This window comes from Armigeres subalbatus, chromosome 1 (genome assembly GCF_024139115.2).
Source record: "Armigeres subalbatus isolate Guangzhou_Male chromosome 1, GZ_Asu_2, whole genome shotgun sequence".
In the NCBI taxonomy this organism is placed as follows: Eukaryota; Metazoa; Arthropoda; class Insecta; order Diptera; family Culicidae; genus Armigeres; species Armigeres subalbatus.
In genome coordinates this window covers 306,030,162-306,048,998 of record NC_085139.1, presented here as the reverse complement: position 1 = coordinate 306,048,998, position 18,837 = coordinate 306,030,162, and the positions used below count along the sequence as shown (strand labels likewise).

General features: G+C 39.4%; 1 protein-coding gene across 11 annotated transcripts in view; it reads right to left on the bottom strand.

The window, feature by feature from the left end:
* LOC134207876 (mucin-2) overlaps positions 1 to 18,837 on the bottom strand; it is a 600,615-nt gene that overhangs the window by 401,896 nt on the left and 179,882 nt on the right. The window lies entirely within an intron of this gene.

The following is an 18,837-nucleotide window of genomic DNA, read 5'->3' as shown; positions in this document are numbered from 1 at the left end:
CGGTCAGGATTCCATCCGGAATCCGGTCAGGATTCCATCCGGAATCCGGTCAGGATTCCATCCGGAATCCGGTCAGGATTCCATCCGGAATCCGGTCAGGATTCCATCCGGAATCCGGTCAGGATTCCATCCGGAATCCGGTCAGGATTCCATCCGGAATCCGGTCAGGATTCCATCCGGAATCCGGTCAGGATTCCATCCGAATCCGGTCAGGATTCCATCCGGAATCCGGTCAGGATTCCATCCGGAATCCGGTCAGGATTCCATCCGGAATCCGGTCAGGATTCCATCCGGAATCCGGTCAGGATTCCATCCGGAATCCGGTCAGGATTCCAACCGGAATCCGGTCAGGATTCCATCCGGAATCCGGTCAGGATTCCATCCGGAATCCGGATAGAATTCCATCCGGAATCCGGTTAGGATTCCATCCGAAATCCGGTTAGGATTCCATCCCGAATTCGGTCAGGATTCCATCCGGAATCCGTTCAAGATTCCATCCGAAATCCGGTCAAGATTCCATCCGGAATCCGGTCAAGATTTCATCCGAAATCCGGTCAAGATTCCATCCGGAATCCGGTCAAGATTCCATCCGAAATCCGGTCAAGATTTCATCCGGAATCCGGTCAAGATTTCATCCGGAATCCGGTCAGGATTCCATCCGAAATCCGGTCAAAATTCCATCCGAAATACGGTCAAGATTCCATCCGGAATCCGGTCAAGATTTCATCCGGAATCCGGTCAAGATTCCATCCGGAATCCGGTCAAGATTCCATCCGGAATCCGGTCAAGATTTCATCCGGAATCCGGTCAAGATTTCATCCGGAATCCGGTCAGGATTCCATCCGGAATCCGGTCAGGATTCCATCCGGAATCCGGTCAGGATTCCATCCGGAATCCGGTCAAGATTCCATCCGGAATCCGGTCAGGATTCCTTCCGGAATCCGGTCAGGATTCAATCCGGAATCCGGTCAGGATTCCATCCGGAATCCTGTAAGGATTCCATCCGGAATCCTGTAAGGATTCCATCCGGAATTCTGTCGGGATTCCATCCGGAATTCTGTCGGGATTCCATCCGGAATTCTGTCGGGATTTCATCCGGAATTCTGTCGGGATTCCATCCGGAATACGGTCGAGGTTCAATTCGGAATCCGGTCGGAATTCAATCTGGAATCCAGTCGGGATTCAATCCGGAATCCGGTCAGGATTCCATCCGGATTTCGTTTGGGATTTCATGCGGAATGCGGGTCAGAATTCCATCCGGAATCCGGTCAGGATTCCTTCCGGAAGCTGGTTAGGCCCCATCCGGAATCCGGTCGGGATTCAATCGGGAATCCGGGATTCCATCCGGAATCCTGTCAGGATTCCATCCGGTCAGAATTTCATCCGGAATCCGGACAGGATTCCTTCCGGAAGCTGGTCAGGCCCCATCCGGAATCCGGTCGGGATTCCATCCGCAGTTCGTATGGGATTCCATTCGGAATCCGTTTGAGATTCCATCCGGAATCCGGTCGGGATTCCATCCGCAGTTCGTATGGGATTCCATTCGGAATCCGTTTGAGATTCCATCCGTTCGGTTTTCCATCCTAAATCCGGTCAGGAATCCGGTAAGGAATACATACGGAATCTGGTAAGGATTCCATCCGGAATCCGGTCAGGATTCCATGCGCAATCCGGTCAGGATTCCATTCGGAATCCAGTCGCATTTCATCCGGAATCCGGTCAGGATTCCATCCGGAATCCGGTCAGGATTCCTTCCGGAAGCTGGTCAGGCCCCACCCGGAATCCGGTCGGGATTCAATCGGGAATCCGGTCGGGATTCCATCCGGAATCCAGTTTGGGATTCCATCCGGAATCCGTTTGGAATTCCATCCGGAGTTCGTTTGGGATTCCATTCGGAATCCGTTTGAGATTCCATCCGTTTGGTTTTCCATCCGGAATTCGTTTGGGATTCCATCCGGAATCCGTTTGGGATTCCATCCGGAATCCGTTTGGGATTCCATCCGGAATCCGTTTGGGATTCCATCCGGAATCCGTTTGGGATTCCATCCGGAATCCGTTTGGGATTCCATCCGGAATCCGTTTGGGATTCCATCCGGAATCCGTTCGGGATTCCACCGAACAGTGCTTGGCCAAAAAAAACTCAACAATCTTTTGCGAAAAATTGTACAGTTTTTTGGCAAAAGACTCAACATTTTTTTGGTAAAAGACTGAACAGTCTTTAGTAAAAATTTTGAACAGTCTTTTTCATGTCACTGAAAAATCTTTGGCTAAAAATTGAACGATCTTTGGCAAAAGACTGAACAGTTCTCGACAAAGTCACCTTTAGGAACAATCTTTGAAAAAATAAAATCTAATCGACCATTTGGCAACCGTAAGTGCTCTATTGCTTAGCATAAATCCATACTGAAACAGACTTCAAAATATCCCCAATTGGAATCATTTGCCATCATCCGCAATTTGTTTCCAATTGACTTTCCAACCCAGTCCGACGGAACATCATCATCAAATCGAAAAGGATCGGAACCCCAGCCCAAAGTTTTCCCCCGATAGGGAAACTCCTTTCTCAAAAAGGTCTCTCTAATCTGTAATTGATACGAACTGGGACGGACAGAGGATGAATTTACGGATCCGAAGGGACTTTGCTTTCGAATGCTCAGTGTCTCTGTGTTTCGGTCAGTCGTTTTTTTTAAGAAATAAGTCTTGACAAACTTTTCGAGTAATCTTTCGGATTACAATGAGTCGATCCCAAAAGTTCAAAACTGTTGACCCAATGCCACCTTATGATGGACTTTTGATTTATTTTGGGTACTGTTTTATGAAAAGACTTACAAAATCCATTTGTATAACGAGATTTGTTTCGAAAGGTGGGATAATTCTTATACAATTTTCTTGTTACATAAACTTCTCGATCTTTCTATCATTTGAATATATTTTACCAACAATTGAGATGCGTTCAAAGAGATTGAAGAAATCAGATAATCGTCTTTTTGAACAACCAAAGGTTGTTTTAACATATAATAGAAATTTTCCCATCTAGCAAAGAGAAACGAATTTCCATCAATCTTCCGAGCAGATTTTCCACAACTTTCAATCACAGTGTTTCCGGCAGCCTCGTGTCTTCCCCACAAAGCAGTTGGCCGATGGGAAGCACGTCAAACTTTTACAACTGCCACCAACAGATGGCGCCCACACAGACAAAAACTGGTCATCCCGTCGCCGCGTGCGTCGTCCTCGTCGTCGTTCCCTTCGATGCCCTTTGATCAAACCGATAACACCGTCGTAGTGGCCGTCGAATGGAAAACCATCATCGTCGTCCCCGACATAGGACCTGTGGGGTGGGTGGCGGTACAAACTTTTTGATTAGAGTTTGCAGAATCAATTTGCCAGCAATCATTGCGAGAATGAGACCGAAACTGAGCGACGAATGGATGATGGCCGGGTGGATGATGAAGATGGGCGGTGGCGGTAAGACTATGAACCGCGAGGAAGGAAAAGAGAGGCGAGAAGACCAACTTTGGGCCTAATTGAGGCAATAATGGAGTAAAAATTGCTTCAAAACTTTGCGGTTATTACTCTTGCCGATGTGATCGTGGAATGTGGTTACAGTGATGCCACCCAAGCGGAAGAGGAGAAACAAGATTCAAGAGTGCTTCAATGGGTAGAGTTGAAGGTGTTTCTTTTTCAGAAAGTGGGCGACTGTTAATGTCTGTCGAATAAATTAATGTGGTGAACGTGACGGGACTCTGATAAACGATAAATTGCGTTGTTTAACCATTCTCACTGTCATATACAAATCGGGAGAAATAATAAATTAATTCCAATATTTTACATTTACGCAACGACGGGTGCAAAAGTGTACAAAACAGTTGGGCGCCAATATTAAATTAATTTCACTCTCTCCATGTCAAACTTCATCCGTTGAAGAAGTACAACACGAGGCTAAATTATTTCAGTTAAAATCCTAATTATCCTAAAAAGAACAAATATTGTTCATCTTCTGAAAATCGAAACCATGATTATCATCCTCACCCAAGAGAACCGCACAAAAGATAGGAAAGTTCTTCACCACTCACAAAGCCACCCCAGCGGCAGAAACTTGTTTAAATTCCAGACGCTTGGCGAGATAAAAAGCCATGAAAAGTGTTCACACTTCTATTCCGCAACAGTTTTCCACACTCTTTTTCTTCTGTTCTTCCGACCAACAAACGGCAAGAAGCCGGTAGAGTTCCCGTGCTTTTTTTGCTTTTTTTCCTATGGCTCTTGTTCTTCCGCGACCAACCACCAGCTTACGCAACACAAGTGGAAACTCCATCCCCGGGGACAACGCAGGCAGCGCATGCCTTCAAAGCATAAAAAACTGTAGACCTCGGCAGCTTTTCCCGATGTTCAGACGCTGTTCAGAGGATGCGAGGAAAATCGTCTTCTTATGCGGGCGAATGCGACGACATTTCACACATCAAACGAAGAAAGGATGGAACCGTGGAGTTATCCACCTTAAGTAAGGGACAGATTCGACAGGAATGTAGAGGATTACGCACGAGTCTGTATCTGATTCAGCACGATGCTGTCTGATTTTGCAAGATCTGAGTCACGAAACTGCACGATTCGGGGACAAATTAGCCACGAATTAATATCAAATTCGATACGCTTCTGTCTCAAATTGAACACAAATCGATCTCAGATACTGCACAAATCTGTCTCAGACTCTGCACGAATATGTTTCAGATACTGCACGAATCTGTCTTAGATTCTTCATGAATCTGTCACAAATTCTGCACGAATCTACTTCAGAATCTGAACGAATCTGCACGAATATGTCACAGAATCTAAACGAAACTTACACAGATTTTGAACGAATCTGCCTTAGATTCTATTCGATTCTGTCCCAGAATCTGCACGAATCTGTCTCAAATTCTGCAAGAATCTGTCTTAGATTCCGCACGAATCTGTCACATATTCTGCTCAATTATTGTCTCACATTCTGCACTAGAGTTTCCATTTCCCGGCGATTTTCGTTGTCCCGGGATTCGGGATGAATTTGTTCGTATATCCCGGGATTTTCGATGTTTCCTTAGAAAACAATTTTTTTGATTTAAAAACGATTTTATTTAATGTTCAGAGGTAAATTTCATGTTTTAGAAAGGCCAGATAATACAGATGTCAAATTGGAACTCAATTCAATTCTAATTTTAATCGATTCTTTCGAAAAATAAAACGACTTCAAGAACCAAATAATATTCACGTTTTTCTCGGAAGGTAGTGTACCCTTTTGGAATATATGACCGCCGAGTCCGAGAAGAAGGGTTCGCTGGCGGTTGAAGTCGGCTTGACTGTTTGCATTGTTTTGAATATGCATTGGGTTTAGACAGTTGCTGGTATTGCATTTAATACCCTAGTGACGAAGGATGGAAGATGCGCAGTAGAATCGTACTGGGCCCATAATTTATTGGAGATATGAGACCCTCTCACAAAGAAAACACAATACTAGAGTATCCTCCAACCCATGACAGGCTACTAATTGATACTTTTGCCAAGATCTGCAGCTCTTCCTAATCTTAAACAGATCGCTTCCTAATATTGATGTTAATCGTGATTTTTTGTTATCGCCGATAAAGTTAATTGTGTTCAACGTAATCGCTTGTTGCGATAAAGATGAATCAACTCAATTATTATCGGAGTTCGATGATTCAACGTAAGTTTACTCGATAATTTAACGATGATGGGGTTAATAGACTACGCGATTAAAGTAGGTATACAATTTTGACAGAAGCCGAGAATTGGACAAATTGATTGCAACCTGTGGACCAGAGTTGATTTTGATCGAAGCGATACACCAAAATATTAGGTAGAGCATCGTCGGACCACTTGTACTTGCGCATGTGCTGGAAAGTTTGTTGTACGAACGTCGATTGGAAGGACATGAATTGAATCAAGAATTGTTTTGGAGGCAAGAAGCTCAGGAAGACTGACTCAATGTTGAGCGGCGCGAGGGGATTAGCAAGGCGAATATCAACTAGTGTACACAACCTCGCTGTAGACGGGAAATGGGTAGAAAGCAGGCGCCAAATAGATGTAACTGATATTGTACTGTAGATACTTGTCGTTTAATTAATAGAGAGAGGAAAAAGTATCAGACGTAGCCCTCCATTGAGTAGTATACTGCCGCTAACCGCAAGTCAGACTTATCTGTATATGGACGCCATATCCAGATAAGTCTGACTTGCAGTTAGCGGCAGTATAGGGGAATCTAATATTTTTTGTGAGGGTGTCTCCGATATTTTCATGTCTGTTCCTGTTTTACTAATTTAATAATAAGATGATATCGATTGTGCATCACAAAAACTTTGGCTCCGTACACATGCCTGAGGCTACCAAACAAACGAACTTGGAAAAAAATTCATGTCTGATGGGAGGTACAAAAATATGATATGAGTTTATCACCTAAGTTGGGTTACGCGTTCAAAACAAATAACTTTTGTAAGAAGAAAAATTACACTGTTTGCGAACCGGAAATGAAACAGTATTTTTTGTCCCGGGTATCCCGGGATTTTCGGGATTTCAAAAATAATATCCCGGGAATCGGGAAATCCCGAATTTTCCTAAATCCCGGGATTTTTTGTCCCGGGATGTCCCGGGATGGAAACTCTATTCTGCACGAATCCATCTCAGATTCTGCACGAATCTGTTTCAGACTCTGCACGAATATGCCTTAGATTCTGCACGAATCTGTCTCAAACTCTCCACGAATCTACTTCAGAATCTGAACGAATCTGCACGAATCTGTCTCAGAATCTTGACGAAACAAACACAGATTTTGAACGAATCTGTCTTAGATTCAATTCGATTCTGTTCCGAAATCTGCACGAATCTGTCTCAGATTCTACAAGAACCTGTACAAGATTCTACACGAATCTGGCTCCGATTCTGCACAAATGTGTCTCATATTCTGCACGAATCTGTTTCAGATTCTCCACGAATTTGTCTCTTATTCTTCATAAATCTGTTTCAGACTCTGCACAAATATGTCTCACATTCTGCATGAATCTACTTTAGGAACTGAACGAATCTGCACGAATCTGTCTCAGAATCTGAACGAATCTGACACAAATTTTGAACGAATCTGCCTTAGATTCTACCCGATTCTGTCTCAAATTCTGCAAGAATCTGTCTCAGATTCTTTACGAATCTGTCTCAGATTTTTTACGATTCTGTCCCAGATTTTGTACGAACATGTCTCAGGTTCTGTATGAATATATCTCTGATTCTGCACGAATCTGTCTTAGGTTCTACATGTATCTGTCACAAATTCTACACAAATCTGTTCGAGATGCTGCACAAATTTGTCTAAGATTCTTCACGAATCTGTCTCAGATTCTGAACGAATCTATCTCAGATTCTACACGAATCTGTCTCCGATTCTGTACGAACCTGTCTTAGATTCTGCACGAACCTGTCTCAGATAATGCACGAATCTGTCAAATATACTTCACGAAACTGTCTCAGTTTCTGCACGAATTTTTCTACAATTCAGCATGAATAAGATTCTGCACGAATCTGTCTCAAATTTTCCACGAATCTGTTTCAGGATCGGCACGAATTTTCAGGTCATTATCTTTTGCAAAATTGCTCAAATTGCACAAAATTGCACGCATCTGTCTCAGATTCTGCACAAACCTGTCCCAGAATTTGCACAAATCTGTCTCAGATTTTACACGAATCTGTCTCAGGTTCTGCACGAATCGGTCTCAGATTCGGCACGAATCTATCCCATATTCTGCAATAATCTGTCTCAGATTCTGCTGTAATCTGTCTCAGATTTTTCATGTACGAACCTGTCTTAGATTCTGCACGAATCTGTCTTAGATTCTGCACGAATCTGTCTCAGATTCTGCACGAATCTGGCTCAGATTCTGAACGAATCTATCTCAGATTCTGAACGAATCTATCTCAGATTCTACACGAATCTGTCTCCGATTCTGTACGAACCTGTCTCAGATTCTGCGCGATGCTGTCTCAGATTCTGCATGAACCTGTCTCAGATTTTACACAAATCTGTTCCAGATTCTTCACGAATCTGTCTAAGATTCCGCACGAATCTGTCTCAGATTCTGGATGAATCTCTCAGATTCTGCACGAATCTCTCAGATTCTGCACGAGTCTGTCTCAGATTCTGCACGAATCTGTCTTAAATTCTTAATGAATCTGTTTCAGATTTCGCACGAATCTATCTCAGATTCTTTTCGAAACTGTCTCAGATTCTTCACGAATCAGTGTCAGATTCCGCACGAATCTGTCTCAGACTCCGCAGGAATCTGTCGAATCTGAATCTGAAATCTATCTCAGATTCGGCACGAATCTATATCAGATTCTGCTCGAAACTGTATCAAATTCTGCACGAATCTGTATCAGTTTCTGCACAAATATGTTTCAGATTCTGCATGAATCTGTCTTAGATTCTTGATGAATCTGTCTCAGATTCGCCACGAATCTATCTCAGATTCTGATCTGCACGAATCTGTCTCAGTTTCTGCACGAATCTGTCTCAGATTCTGTACGCACCTGTCTCAGATTCCAGACGAATCTGGCTCAGATTTCGCACGAATCTGTCTCAGATTCTACACGAATCTGTTTCAGATTCTTCCCGAATCGGTCTCAGATTCTACACGAATCTGCCTCAGATCTACGCATCTGTCTAAGATTCCGGACGAATCTGTTTAAGATTCTGCAAGAATCTCTCCCAGATTTTACTAGCATTTGTTTCAGATTCTGCACGAATCTGTCTCAGAATCTAAACGAATCTGACTCATATTCTAAACGATTTTATCTAAGATTCTGTACGAATCTGTCACAGATTCTGCACATCATTTGTTAGATTTTGCACGAATAAGTATCAGATTCTGCACGAACTTTATTAAGATTAAGAAAAGTCTTGGTCCGAATCTGCGTTCAACTGTATTTGTTTTTATTACATTCAATTGACCATTTTGTTGATCTTATTCAACTACTTAAATCTGTTTCGACAACAATAAACAGTGTACAATCTCAGTACAATGTTTAAACGGAATTCATAACAGGTTTGATACATAAAATCATAAACTACAGTTGGAATTAGAAATCGACCTTTGAGTCCATCTAAATAATTCCCATGTTAACATTTGTCTTCGATTCACCTCGGCACTCAGGTTTACAACAAATCTTTCCCATATCTAAATGGAATTCATATCAACATGGGACAGCAATAGAGTAGAGTGGGGCAAGAGTACGCACTTAGTTTTCAATCGATCATATGGCCCTTATGAAGCAAGCTTCTGCATATCAAATCAGTGTCGATGATTTATATACTCTTCCTTTATGTTATCCAATGGAAAAAATATTGAAATTATTGAGATTCTTTTTAGTAGAATTTTAATTGCAAGACAAGTGAAAAACGCACTCTTCCCCCACCGGTGGGGTAAAAGTGCGCATCGGGTGGGGTAAGAGTACGCATTTATCCAATCATGTGCTTTGAGTATATATTAACACAAATAAGAATTAATATCATTTAATTGATGTTTAATGAGCATATATTAGGGAATGTTTAAAGATTACGTAACTCTTAAAGGGGAAGGAGGTCCTAAAAATGTGCGCTTTCATACGAAAAACCATTGTTTTTTTATATATACAAAAAACTACAGAAGTACAAATATATATCAGGTTTCGCGTGACGTATACAAAGGCATTTTCTTAAAGAAAGGCCAACAATCACGTAACGTAAAATTTGGCTATTTCATCACCCCTCCCCCCTATCTTACACTATTTGTATGAATCCTCTAAAAATTATATGGATCGTCACACATCTTGCAACCCCTCCCAGCTAAACGTTGCGTAATTTATGAATGTTTCTTTTGATTAAATGAAATTATCATTTAGAAGAAATTGTGTTTTCGTACTATGTTTAGGTGTACAACAAGTCCTAATACAATTTCATAATTTCGCTTCAGTGCTTCGTTCGCTAAGTCCTTTCTAACACCGAATTACTTCAACTTACCCTAAAAACTTATGATAATTTCGAATTCTGTCCCTTTTTTTAGTTGTGGATCTTTACGCTTTGAAAGAAGTCTTATTTCGGTCGGAGATACGGGTTTGACATCATAACTTGAAGATTCATATGCGTACTCTTGCCCCACCGGTTCCTGCGTACTTTTACCCCACAGTCCCAAAAATTATTCAAGTAATGGTTTTGACTTCTTGGAAAAACAACCGGATTGGTGTTCTTTACCATAAAGTACTCTATACAATAGATAGGTTATCGAAATGGTATAATGTTCGCCTGATTGAACGTATATATGGTAATGAAATACTAGTAGCAAAAACCCAATTATTTTTAGCAAAATGACCAAAAAGTTATCTAACTCCATATCTCCTTTGTTGTTTATTCAAATCGTTTACAATTACACATGATAATAGTTGGCCAGAATACCTGTCAAACTAATACAGTGTTGCTAGTTTATCTTTTTTTATTACTTCAAAAAATCGAAAACGTACTCTTACCCCACGCGCACTCTTGCCCCACTCTACTCTACTTCCAGCGATTGTATAGGTAGAATGTGCATCAATTTCTCAACACAAATCAAAGACAAGCTCGGTGGTCTAGTGGCTATTGTTTCTGCCAATAAACAGGAGATCATGGGTTCAATCGCAAGCTCGTCCTTTCCTATTCGGTATGTTTAAGTTCTTTCTGTGTTTCACGTTCTACCAAAATGATTACTTCTGATATAGCTTCCACGCTAACAGTTCTAAAACCTCCCGTGGCACCTATGAGAGGTCATAGAGTTCTCTGCTTCTTTCCTAAGTAACTAATAATTTTTCAGACAAGAGCTTTTTCGCCGTGAAACATGTTCGCTTTCGCTTCCTGTTGAAGCAAATTGGTCCCGATGATGGCTTGCCTCGAGCTTCCGTGTCTTCTCTTTAATCATGACAAGAAATTCACCAGTTTCGAGCAATTAGGAATCCCGTACGTCCGCTAGATGGAGTCATTATCAATCTCGATCCTTTGCTTCTCCGAATCCTCAAATGTCTGCTGCATTTGCGCCTTCTGCTCATCAGAATGATCTCTGATAATGTCTGGTTCCTCAATTTCATTGTCCACCGGATCCACTTCTTCAGCTTGTACTATTTTTTCCGACGTAACGACAATCCAGGTTTAAATCGCAGCCGTTTCCCTTTTACTGGTCGGACAAAAACTTTTACAATGACCGGTAGCTTGACATAGAAAACATATGTCCTTTAAGCCGCCTTAAAGTACATTCACAATCCGATTAATTCGCTTTTAACGCCAGTAAAGACATGATCCAACCCTAGGTTTGAAGGAAACCACTCACGAATAATGCATTTTATCTTTCCGTATTTGTTGACCGCCACTTACAAATCCGGCGGGAGATCGAAATTTCGAGCCTTTGCAGTCTTCCGTAGCTATTCAATTATTGTTTCTTCCGATCGAATCGCTTAATGCTAATACCAAAATTGATGCTCAAATCGGCATTTCCTATTTGTCCTATCCACGACTCGGCTCTACATTGAGGTCTCCAAGCAGATTTTACCAACACCATCAGAGTGAGTTTTTTTTCACTGCAAACTGAATTAAAAAGAAAATTTTCTTTTTCACCTGTTGTCTAGTCAAAATTTGTGATATTTTTCTTAGTGTATCAATGGATTTCTAACAGCAAACAAGAAAAAAATGACAGTTCTAACAGCAAACAAAGGAAAATTTCGTAAACATGGCACCAAAACTGATGGGGATGGAGAGGACTATAGTTTGCACATTCTGCACGATTATGGCTTAAGGACAAATTGAGCGTTTGACGGAAACACTCACTGAGATTCGAAACTATCCAAAATCAAGTGTGAAACTACTCAAATTTGAGAAATCTGCCAACACTCCCATTTTGGATATATTTTTATTTTGGTTGTTGGGTGATTTATACTTAATTTCGAAGTTTACCCTCAACACTTTCCACTGAGTTATTTTGTTTATATGTAAGTATCCAAAATTAAGTGTTGGCACTTAACACGGTTTTGGCTGAAAATTTACTTACAACCATTTTAACCGAAGCTCAGTTCGTTTCATGAAGTTTCGAATTTAAATTTCAACTTAAATTGATAATTGTGTGTGATAATTTGCCAAAAATGGAACGAAATGCAAGGTTCCGAGGAAGGTACTCCACTGCGGGTGAGTTACAATTAGTTTCTTATCAATATATGAAATACTAATTTATTCTGCGTACAGTTTTAGGAAGGCTTATAGTACGTTCAGATTATGAGCTATATCACTTGATATAGCGAATCTTGACATGAGATGCCATATGCATTATTTCCAGTGAAAACTAGATGTACAAACACTGATGTCAAGATGCTCTATATCAAGTGATATAGCTCATAATCTGAACGTAGTCTTAATGATTTTACCGGCAATCATCAAGAAATCACCTCGGAAACCACCTCTTTGATTTTATCACAAATCCCGCAAGGTAAGTACGACGTTATTAGAACTAATTTTTATATGTAAATACCTGATATCCCAAGTAAATTATTGCTTATTAATGTTTGCGGTTATGGGATCTAACCTCAAACTACATATAAAGACACCGGCATTCAGTGGCGTAGCCAAATTTACCTACAACTTCCTTCATGACTTTTTTACTGAGTAATTCGGCAATTTTTCTTCTTTTTACAGATTCGAAACGTTGTTTCCATCAACTATTTGATCGTGACAGCAGAGGACACGGCACACATCTTGCAGGATCATTAAAGTCATTCATTATCAATATGTCATTACTATGTTAGTTTTTCTATTTTTAAAATAGTTTGAATAAAAAAATAAAAACATGATGATATTTATAGATTTTAGTATGTATACGAAACAAATCCTCATTTCGCCCAAAATTTGCTACCGTAAAAACCAGATTTTTAGTAATTTTCACTCAGAGTCGACTCATTGACTATAAGTAAAAATCACCCAACCAAAGTTTTATTAAAATAACTCAAAATTGAGTACTTAGTGAATAACTCAATTGGGTTGTTGAGCAGAGAAAAATATGAGGTTTTTTATAGTTGATCATAAAGAGCATGCTTTTCTGATCTCCAACATATTTTTATTTTGATTGTAAACCTTTTATTTTCATTTTTGTATAGCAAACAATAAGCCATTTTAATCGATAGAATGACACTAACATTCATAGAATGACAGTTGGCCCATGCAGCATAAGAACAAATTTTTAGTCCCATATAAATTAAAAATTGTTCCGGGGCTCCAAAAATTCTGAAAAATTGAGGTTAGGCTCAGTTTTTCATGCAGATTCAGAATATGTAAAAACATATATACCCCTAAACAACCCAATTTTGAGTTGTTGCACTTTGCTGTCAAGTTGAGTGAAAAAGACTCAATTTTGAGTTGTTTCGGTTCTCCGTGTTGAGAACTCGCTTGAGTCAAAGTTTCTTAAGGTAAAGTTACGCAAAGAGGATCTGCTTACACTGAATCTGAGTGATGTTCATGTTATTATGTTGGCAACTTACATTTTTGTTCAACCCTCCAAGTGACTTCACGAGAGTGTTCACTTCTAAAGCTTTCAAATTCGATAACCAGGCTACTTTACAGAGTGAAAACAAGTCAGTTTATTATTGCTACTTTATTGGGTGTGAATAGAAATGTTTTTACGTTGTTTCTAAAATAAATCTAATATATTTTAGTTGTTGTGTTTTAATTTGCTATAATAATCATTAGGCGAAAACAGCGCCGTAGCGTGCGGTTGGCCGGGTTGGCCCCCGCCAAGGGCGCCAGCCCTCAGGGGCGCCAAAATCAAGAATTACGGTATGATAAATAGAACAATTTTAGTTAGTTACTAAATGTGTTGGTTGTTTTGTTACTAAATTATTAGCTACATGGGAGATTAATAAAAAAAAACCACTACCAAGTTCAAATATCTATGATGAAGATATTTTGAGAAATGTAGAGCAAACAAAAAATATTCCTTTTAACTCAAATAAACATGTCGAATAATTTGATCTTGGGTTGGACCGCTATTTCTATTTCTCTGAGGCTTCCAGAACCGGTTACAAAGGGCCATGAAAAAGTTTAGGAATTTCATGATAATGATGATTCTACTTCCCATGTAAAAACTAAATGCATGTTGAGAATACTTCCGTTAATAAGAATAATTTTCTCGGGAACTTAGGAAACTCGGATTTAGGTAACTTTATAAGTGTTCTACATTATATACCAATATCATCTGGATCTGAGACGAGACCTGCAAAGACGGCTTCTTTTTCCTTGTTTTGACACTTGTTCTTCTTTTCATCACAGTTGATCATCGATTCTCAACTATTTCCTTGAGTGTTTCACCTGAATCCCGGGTAGAATCTTCTGAGCACAATAAAAGTTTTTGCAATTTATTGATTTGTAAACTAATTTTTATAAAGATTTTCCTATCGGGAATAAAACACGAATTCATAACTGTTCTATATTAAGTTGTCCGGCTTTTCTAGAATACTTTTCAAAGTGAAAAAGTACTCGTAAAACAAAATCATTCGGAATACTTTTTGAGGGATACGAATACTTTCGCACAAAAAGGTGCTGGTTGCATTTGACAATAAGCCATTTTATAGAAAGCTCAAATGACAGGAGACCAAATACTAATATTTACATTTTACAAGGAACATTTGCGAAAATGAAATGAAATGATGATGATGATGACGAAATGATGATGGTTTACATGCAAATTTACCAAAGCAAAGACCGAGCCCTCCACTCAAAATTTTGATCAGCTGTTCGAATCTGTCTCATAAAATGGCTTATTCGTGACAGCGCTTGCTGGTTGCAGATGAAGTTACATTTTTCCTCTTTGCAAGTCCCGTCCCAGATCTGGATTGGTATTGATCCTTATGCCGAACGCTGATTTCTAGCAACACAATGTGAAGATCATTCCATTCTTCACCAACTTCAGAACGTATGTTCGCGTCATATTATGACATGAGATCTTCATCACAACACACAATTGCTAAAACCACAACTTCATGATAAATTCAAAATAAAAATAAATTTCTATTTATTTTTTGAAGTAGGTAAAAAACGTTGACAGAAAAATTTCTCCCGACCTCTTTAAATCAGAGCCTACTTCACTCAATTGAAAAAGTCTAAACATCTCATATTCAAAAATTGTGGATCGGATTATTTTCATTTTTGGACACTTAATGTCACCGGTTAGTTGACTGCATTCCGAAGGGTGTCCTTTGATTGAAGTTACCACTGATGAGAAGAGAACGTCCAACGTAGCATTGCTGGTTGCATCGTTGCATCTTGTATCGTACTTTGGAAAAATAATTCGGAAGTTTTGAGTAGTTTCCCAAGTTTCTGCGTAGATAGTAGCCGGGCTGACTCGATCTCCTCTTCAGAGTTTTTCAAATGGACTCGCCCTGAGGTAGTCTCAACCGGGCAATTTAGACGTGTCGTGCGGTCTTCGAATGTAGTGGCGCTTAAGCCGCACGATTTTTGAGAGTATCGGCCAGGGCTGACTACCCTGATAAAACGACTACTTTGGTCATCAAGGCTCTCGTAGATTAGCAAAATTTATATACAATATCCACTATCAAAGCACTCACAGCCTCAATTCATTACGTGGCCCTCTTGCTTTTGTTGGCGATTTCCTCCACTTCAAAGTTGGATTTTATTGACCCAACGAAGTACAGCAGTGCCTCCAAACCACTGACAGACTCATTCTAAAGCTGGATTTTTCATGATCAGAAATCCGATACCAATTTTGAACATCGACTGATCCACTTCAGATTTAAATTTCCTTATCCCATCCATCACGATTTTAAAATTCAAATTCTCCGTGAGGGACTTTAAAGTTGCTCAGTACTTTCAATTAACAGCCATTATGGACAATATTAGCTGAAAGGAATCATGAGTAAAGAACTTTCAGCAATTTTAATGATCTTTCAGTAAGTTCTAGGTGGTTTCACAGATTCCATACGATGATCCAGAAATGCCCACGACTTTGCAAGGTTCTTTACATGTTTTGCAAATAGTTAAAATTTCACAAAAATTCAAAACTTTTCAGGGGAATATCGCCGAATTCTTCTTGCTATTTTAAGAATCATCAATTCACCAACCTGAATCAAACTTTCAAAATTATAGTGGAATGTAAAATATTGCGCTTTTTTTTTCTTAGTAAGAAAGGGGCCAAAACAGATTTCGCCAAGGGCGCCGGGAACCCACGCTACGGCTCTGGGCGAAAACAATACGTCCGTCTTACCAACAAGCACTTGTTTACTTTGCTTGATCCATAGACGGTTTGATAGCTCAACAGGTAGATTTGGCTTCGCTCTTTGCGCAACTCTATTCTACTTTTTACTAGCTGGCGAGGAAAACTCACAGGCGGAAAGGCTTTTTTCCCTTTCCCCTCACCCAGGAACGCCAGTGTCATGACAAAACTAGTTGTCAAAAAGTACAGTGACCGATTGATTTCTCGAGCAACATATGATTAGGGCCGAAAAGCCAACAAAGCTGAACCGAGAAAAATGAGGTTCCAGTTTTCTATGACTAATTTAATTCATTTATTGAAGAAGAAACTCATTTCATTGCCAAAACCATGTCAATACTATATGTAAATGGTTATATTATAACAGCAGATCAAGTTTTTCTAGTTTTTCTAAATAACCAATATAAAGTGAACGGCCTAAAACCCAAAGCAAACATTCCGTATGGTAGTTAAGGGCGCCAACAAAGGACTTAAAAACCACTACGGTACAAATGGTTCATGAGACGTTCACTCAAAATAGCAATTAATGTGTTTCTTAAGAGATATCAAGTACGGAGTTTTAACTAGCATGAAGAATAATTTACAAAGCAATCGTTCATGCCAGAAAATCAAAAATCATGGTTTTGGTTTATAAGCCGTAATCATATGTTACGCGAGATTTCTACACACCGCCGCCATGCATTACAGAGCGTGGAAAGCTGGATATATAATAGACCGGCTTGAGTTAGTTTATATCTGAACACACTGTTCATTTTCTTACAGCGCTGTTAACCATTTATAAGGCAGAGGCAACTATATTGCCACCAACAAATTATATGTTTTTCTATTTATTAACAATAGCTCTACTTATTATTTCCCATGTAGGGGCTTTATTTGCTTCCTAGTAATACCCCAGATGAATTTGAGCCATGAAAAAATTGAAATGTCAATTTGAGAACAGTTTTTTTACGAACAGATCGTAACTTTCGATTTTCAGTTATAATTCGTTAAAAAAACGACAAAGATATATTTTTTCCCGTTGGTATTAATTATTTTGAATCTCCTGTTAGATTATTATCTGATTAGCGTGAAAAAGGCTTTGCCTTTTGTATATTTGGTTTTTGGATTTTTGACGAAATGGGAACAAAAGCGCAAATTTTTTTTTTCACTTATAATGCGTTTTCCGACTAGGGCTCTTCACCAAAAAATAAAACGTGCCTTAATTTGACTGATTTTACGTAAAACCTAATTTAGAAAAACTTTTATTTATTTTTGTTGTTGCTGTTTTCCTGCTTGCCGGGCAGTGGCAACTACATTGCCACCAATTTTTTAATGTTTTTGAACTGTTACATATTCAACAAACATACATTTGAGTTTATTACCATGTCAACTTTGCGTCCTATTGTTGTTTTTGTTACTTTATTGCTTAGATTCGTCTGCCTTATAAAGGGTTAACGAGTAGCAAAAATGTCTTACGGCAAAATGTTTGGGAAGCTCTCCTCTTTCAGTGGTGGAATTTGGTTTTACGTTTGTTTGAGATTCACAAAATTTGTGACAAAAGAAAGGTGAAAGAAAAAGATTAATTTTTGACACCGGCGATAAAAATCTGTAGAAGTCTAGTTAAAAACAAATTACGGTTGAGCTTGTCCATGGCTCGATTTTTAGATAATACTAACATATATAAATCGCATTGATTAATAAGAAAATTTCTGATTTGGCCAGCGATTCGCATCTGCGGACAAAAAATAAGTTATTGATGCAAATGAGCCTACGAGCTCAAAGCTCTGCATGATAAAGATCTGAATAACGCATTCTACTATTCTCCAAAGTACACAAAGTCTCTGTAATGTTTTGGCCAGCTTTTGCTGGTTGCCACTATCCAGCTCTCCACGCTCGGTAATGGCGGCTTGTCGTTGTGTAAAAATCAATCGGTCACCGTACTTTTTGACACTAGCTGGAGGAAAACTCACTGGTGAAAAGTAGAAATACTAGAATAAGAGATCGGCGAAGACGCCATCTTGTTTCCAATCGAACCTTCAAAAGCGGTTCCATTTGGACTTGTTTACTTTTTGCATCCATAAGAAGCAAGCAAAAAGTTCAAGTGCTGCCAGTATTATTTTCACGATATCATGCATTTTCATACGTTGCCATTTCGACAGTTTTTCACTCCGCCGGTCTCTGGTTATAGGGTTGCTAGTGAAAAGGCTTTTTTCCCTTTCCCTCACCCATCAGTGAGCTTTCCTCCAGCTAGTGTCAAAAAGTACAGTGACCGATTGATTTTTACACAACGACAAGTCGCCATTACCGAGCATGAATACTCGAAAGAAACAGTGGTAGAGTAAAAATAGGTTGGCGATAATCGAAAATAATTATGTAATTTGAAAAGAACTCAAATTCACCTAATCGCTTCTAATTTTGCTCAATCTGGTGAATTTGGGAAAATGTTAATTAAAAGCTTAAAAAAATAAGTAAGTTAATTACTTTACTTAATTTTCTTCTTCCGGCTTTCATTTGTCATAACTCGACTATTTAATCAAGAGTTGTTTGGAGTTATACTAATTTA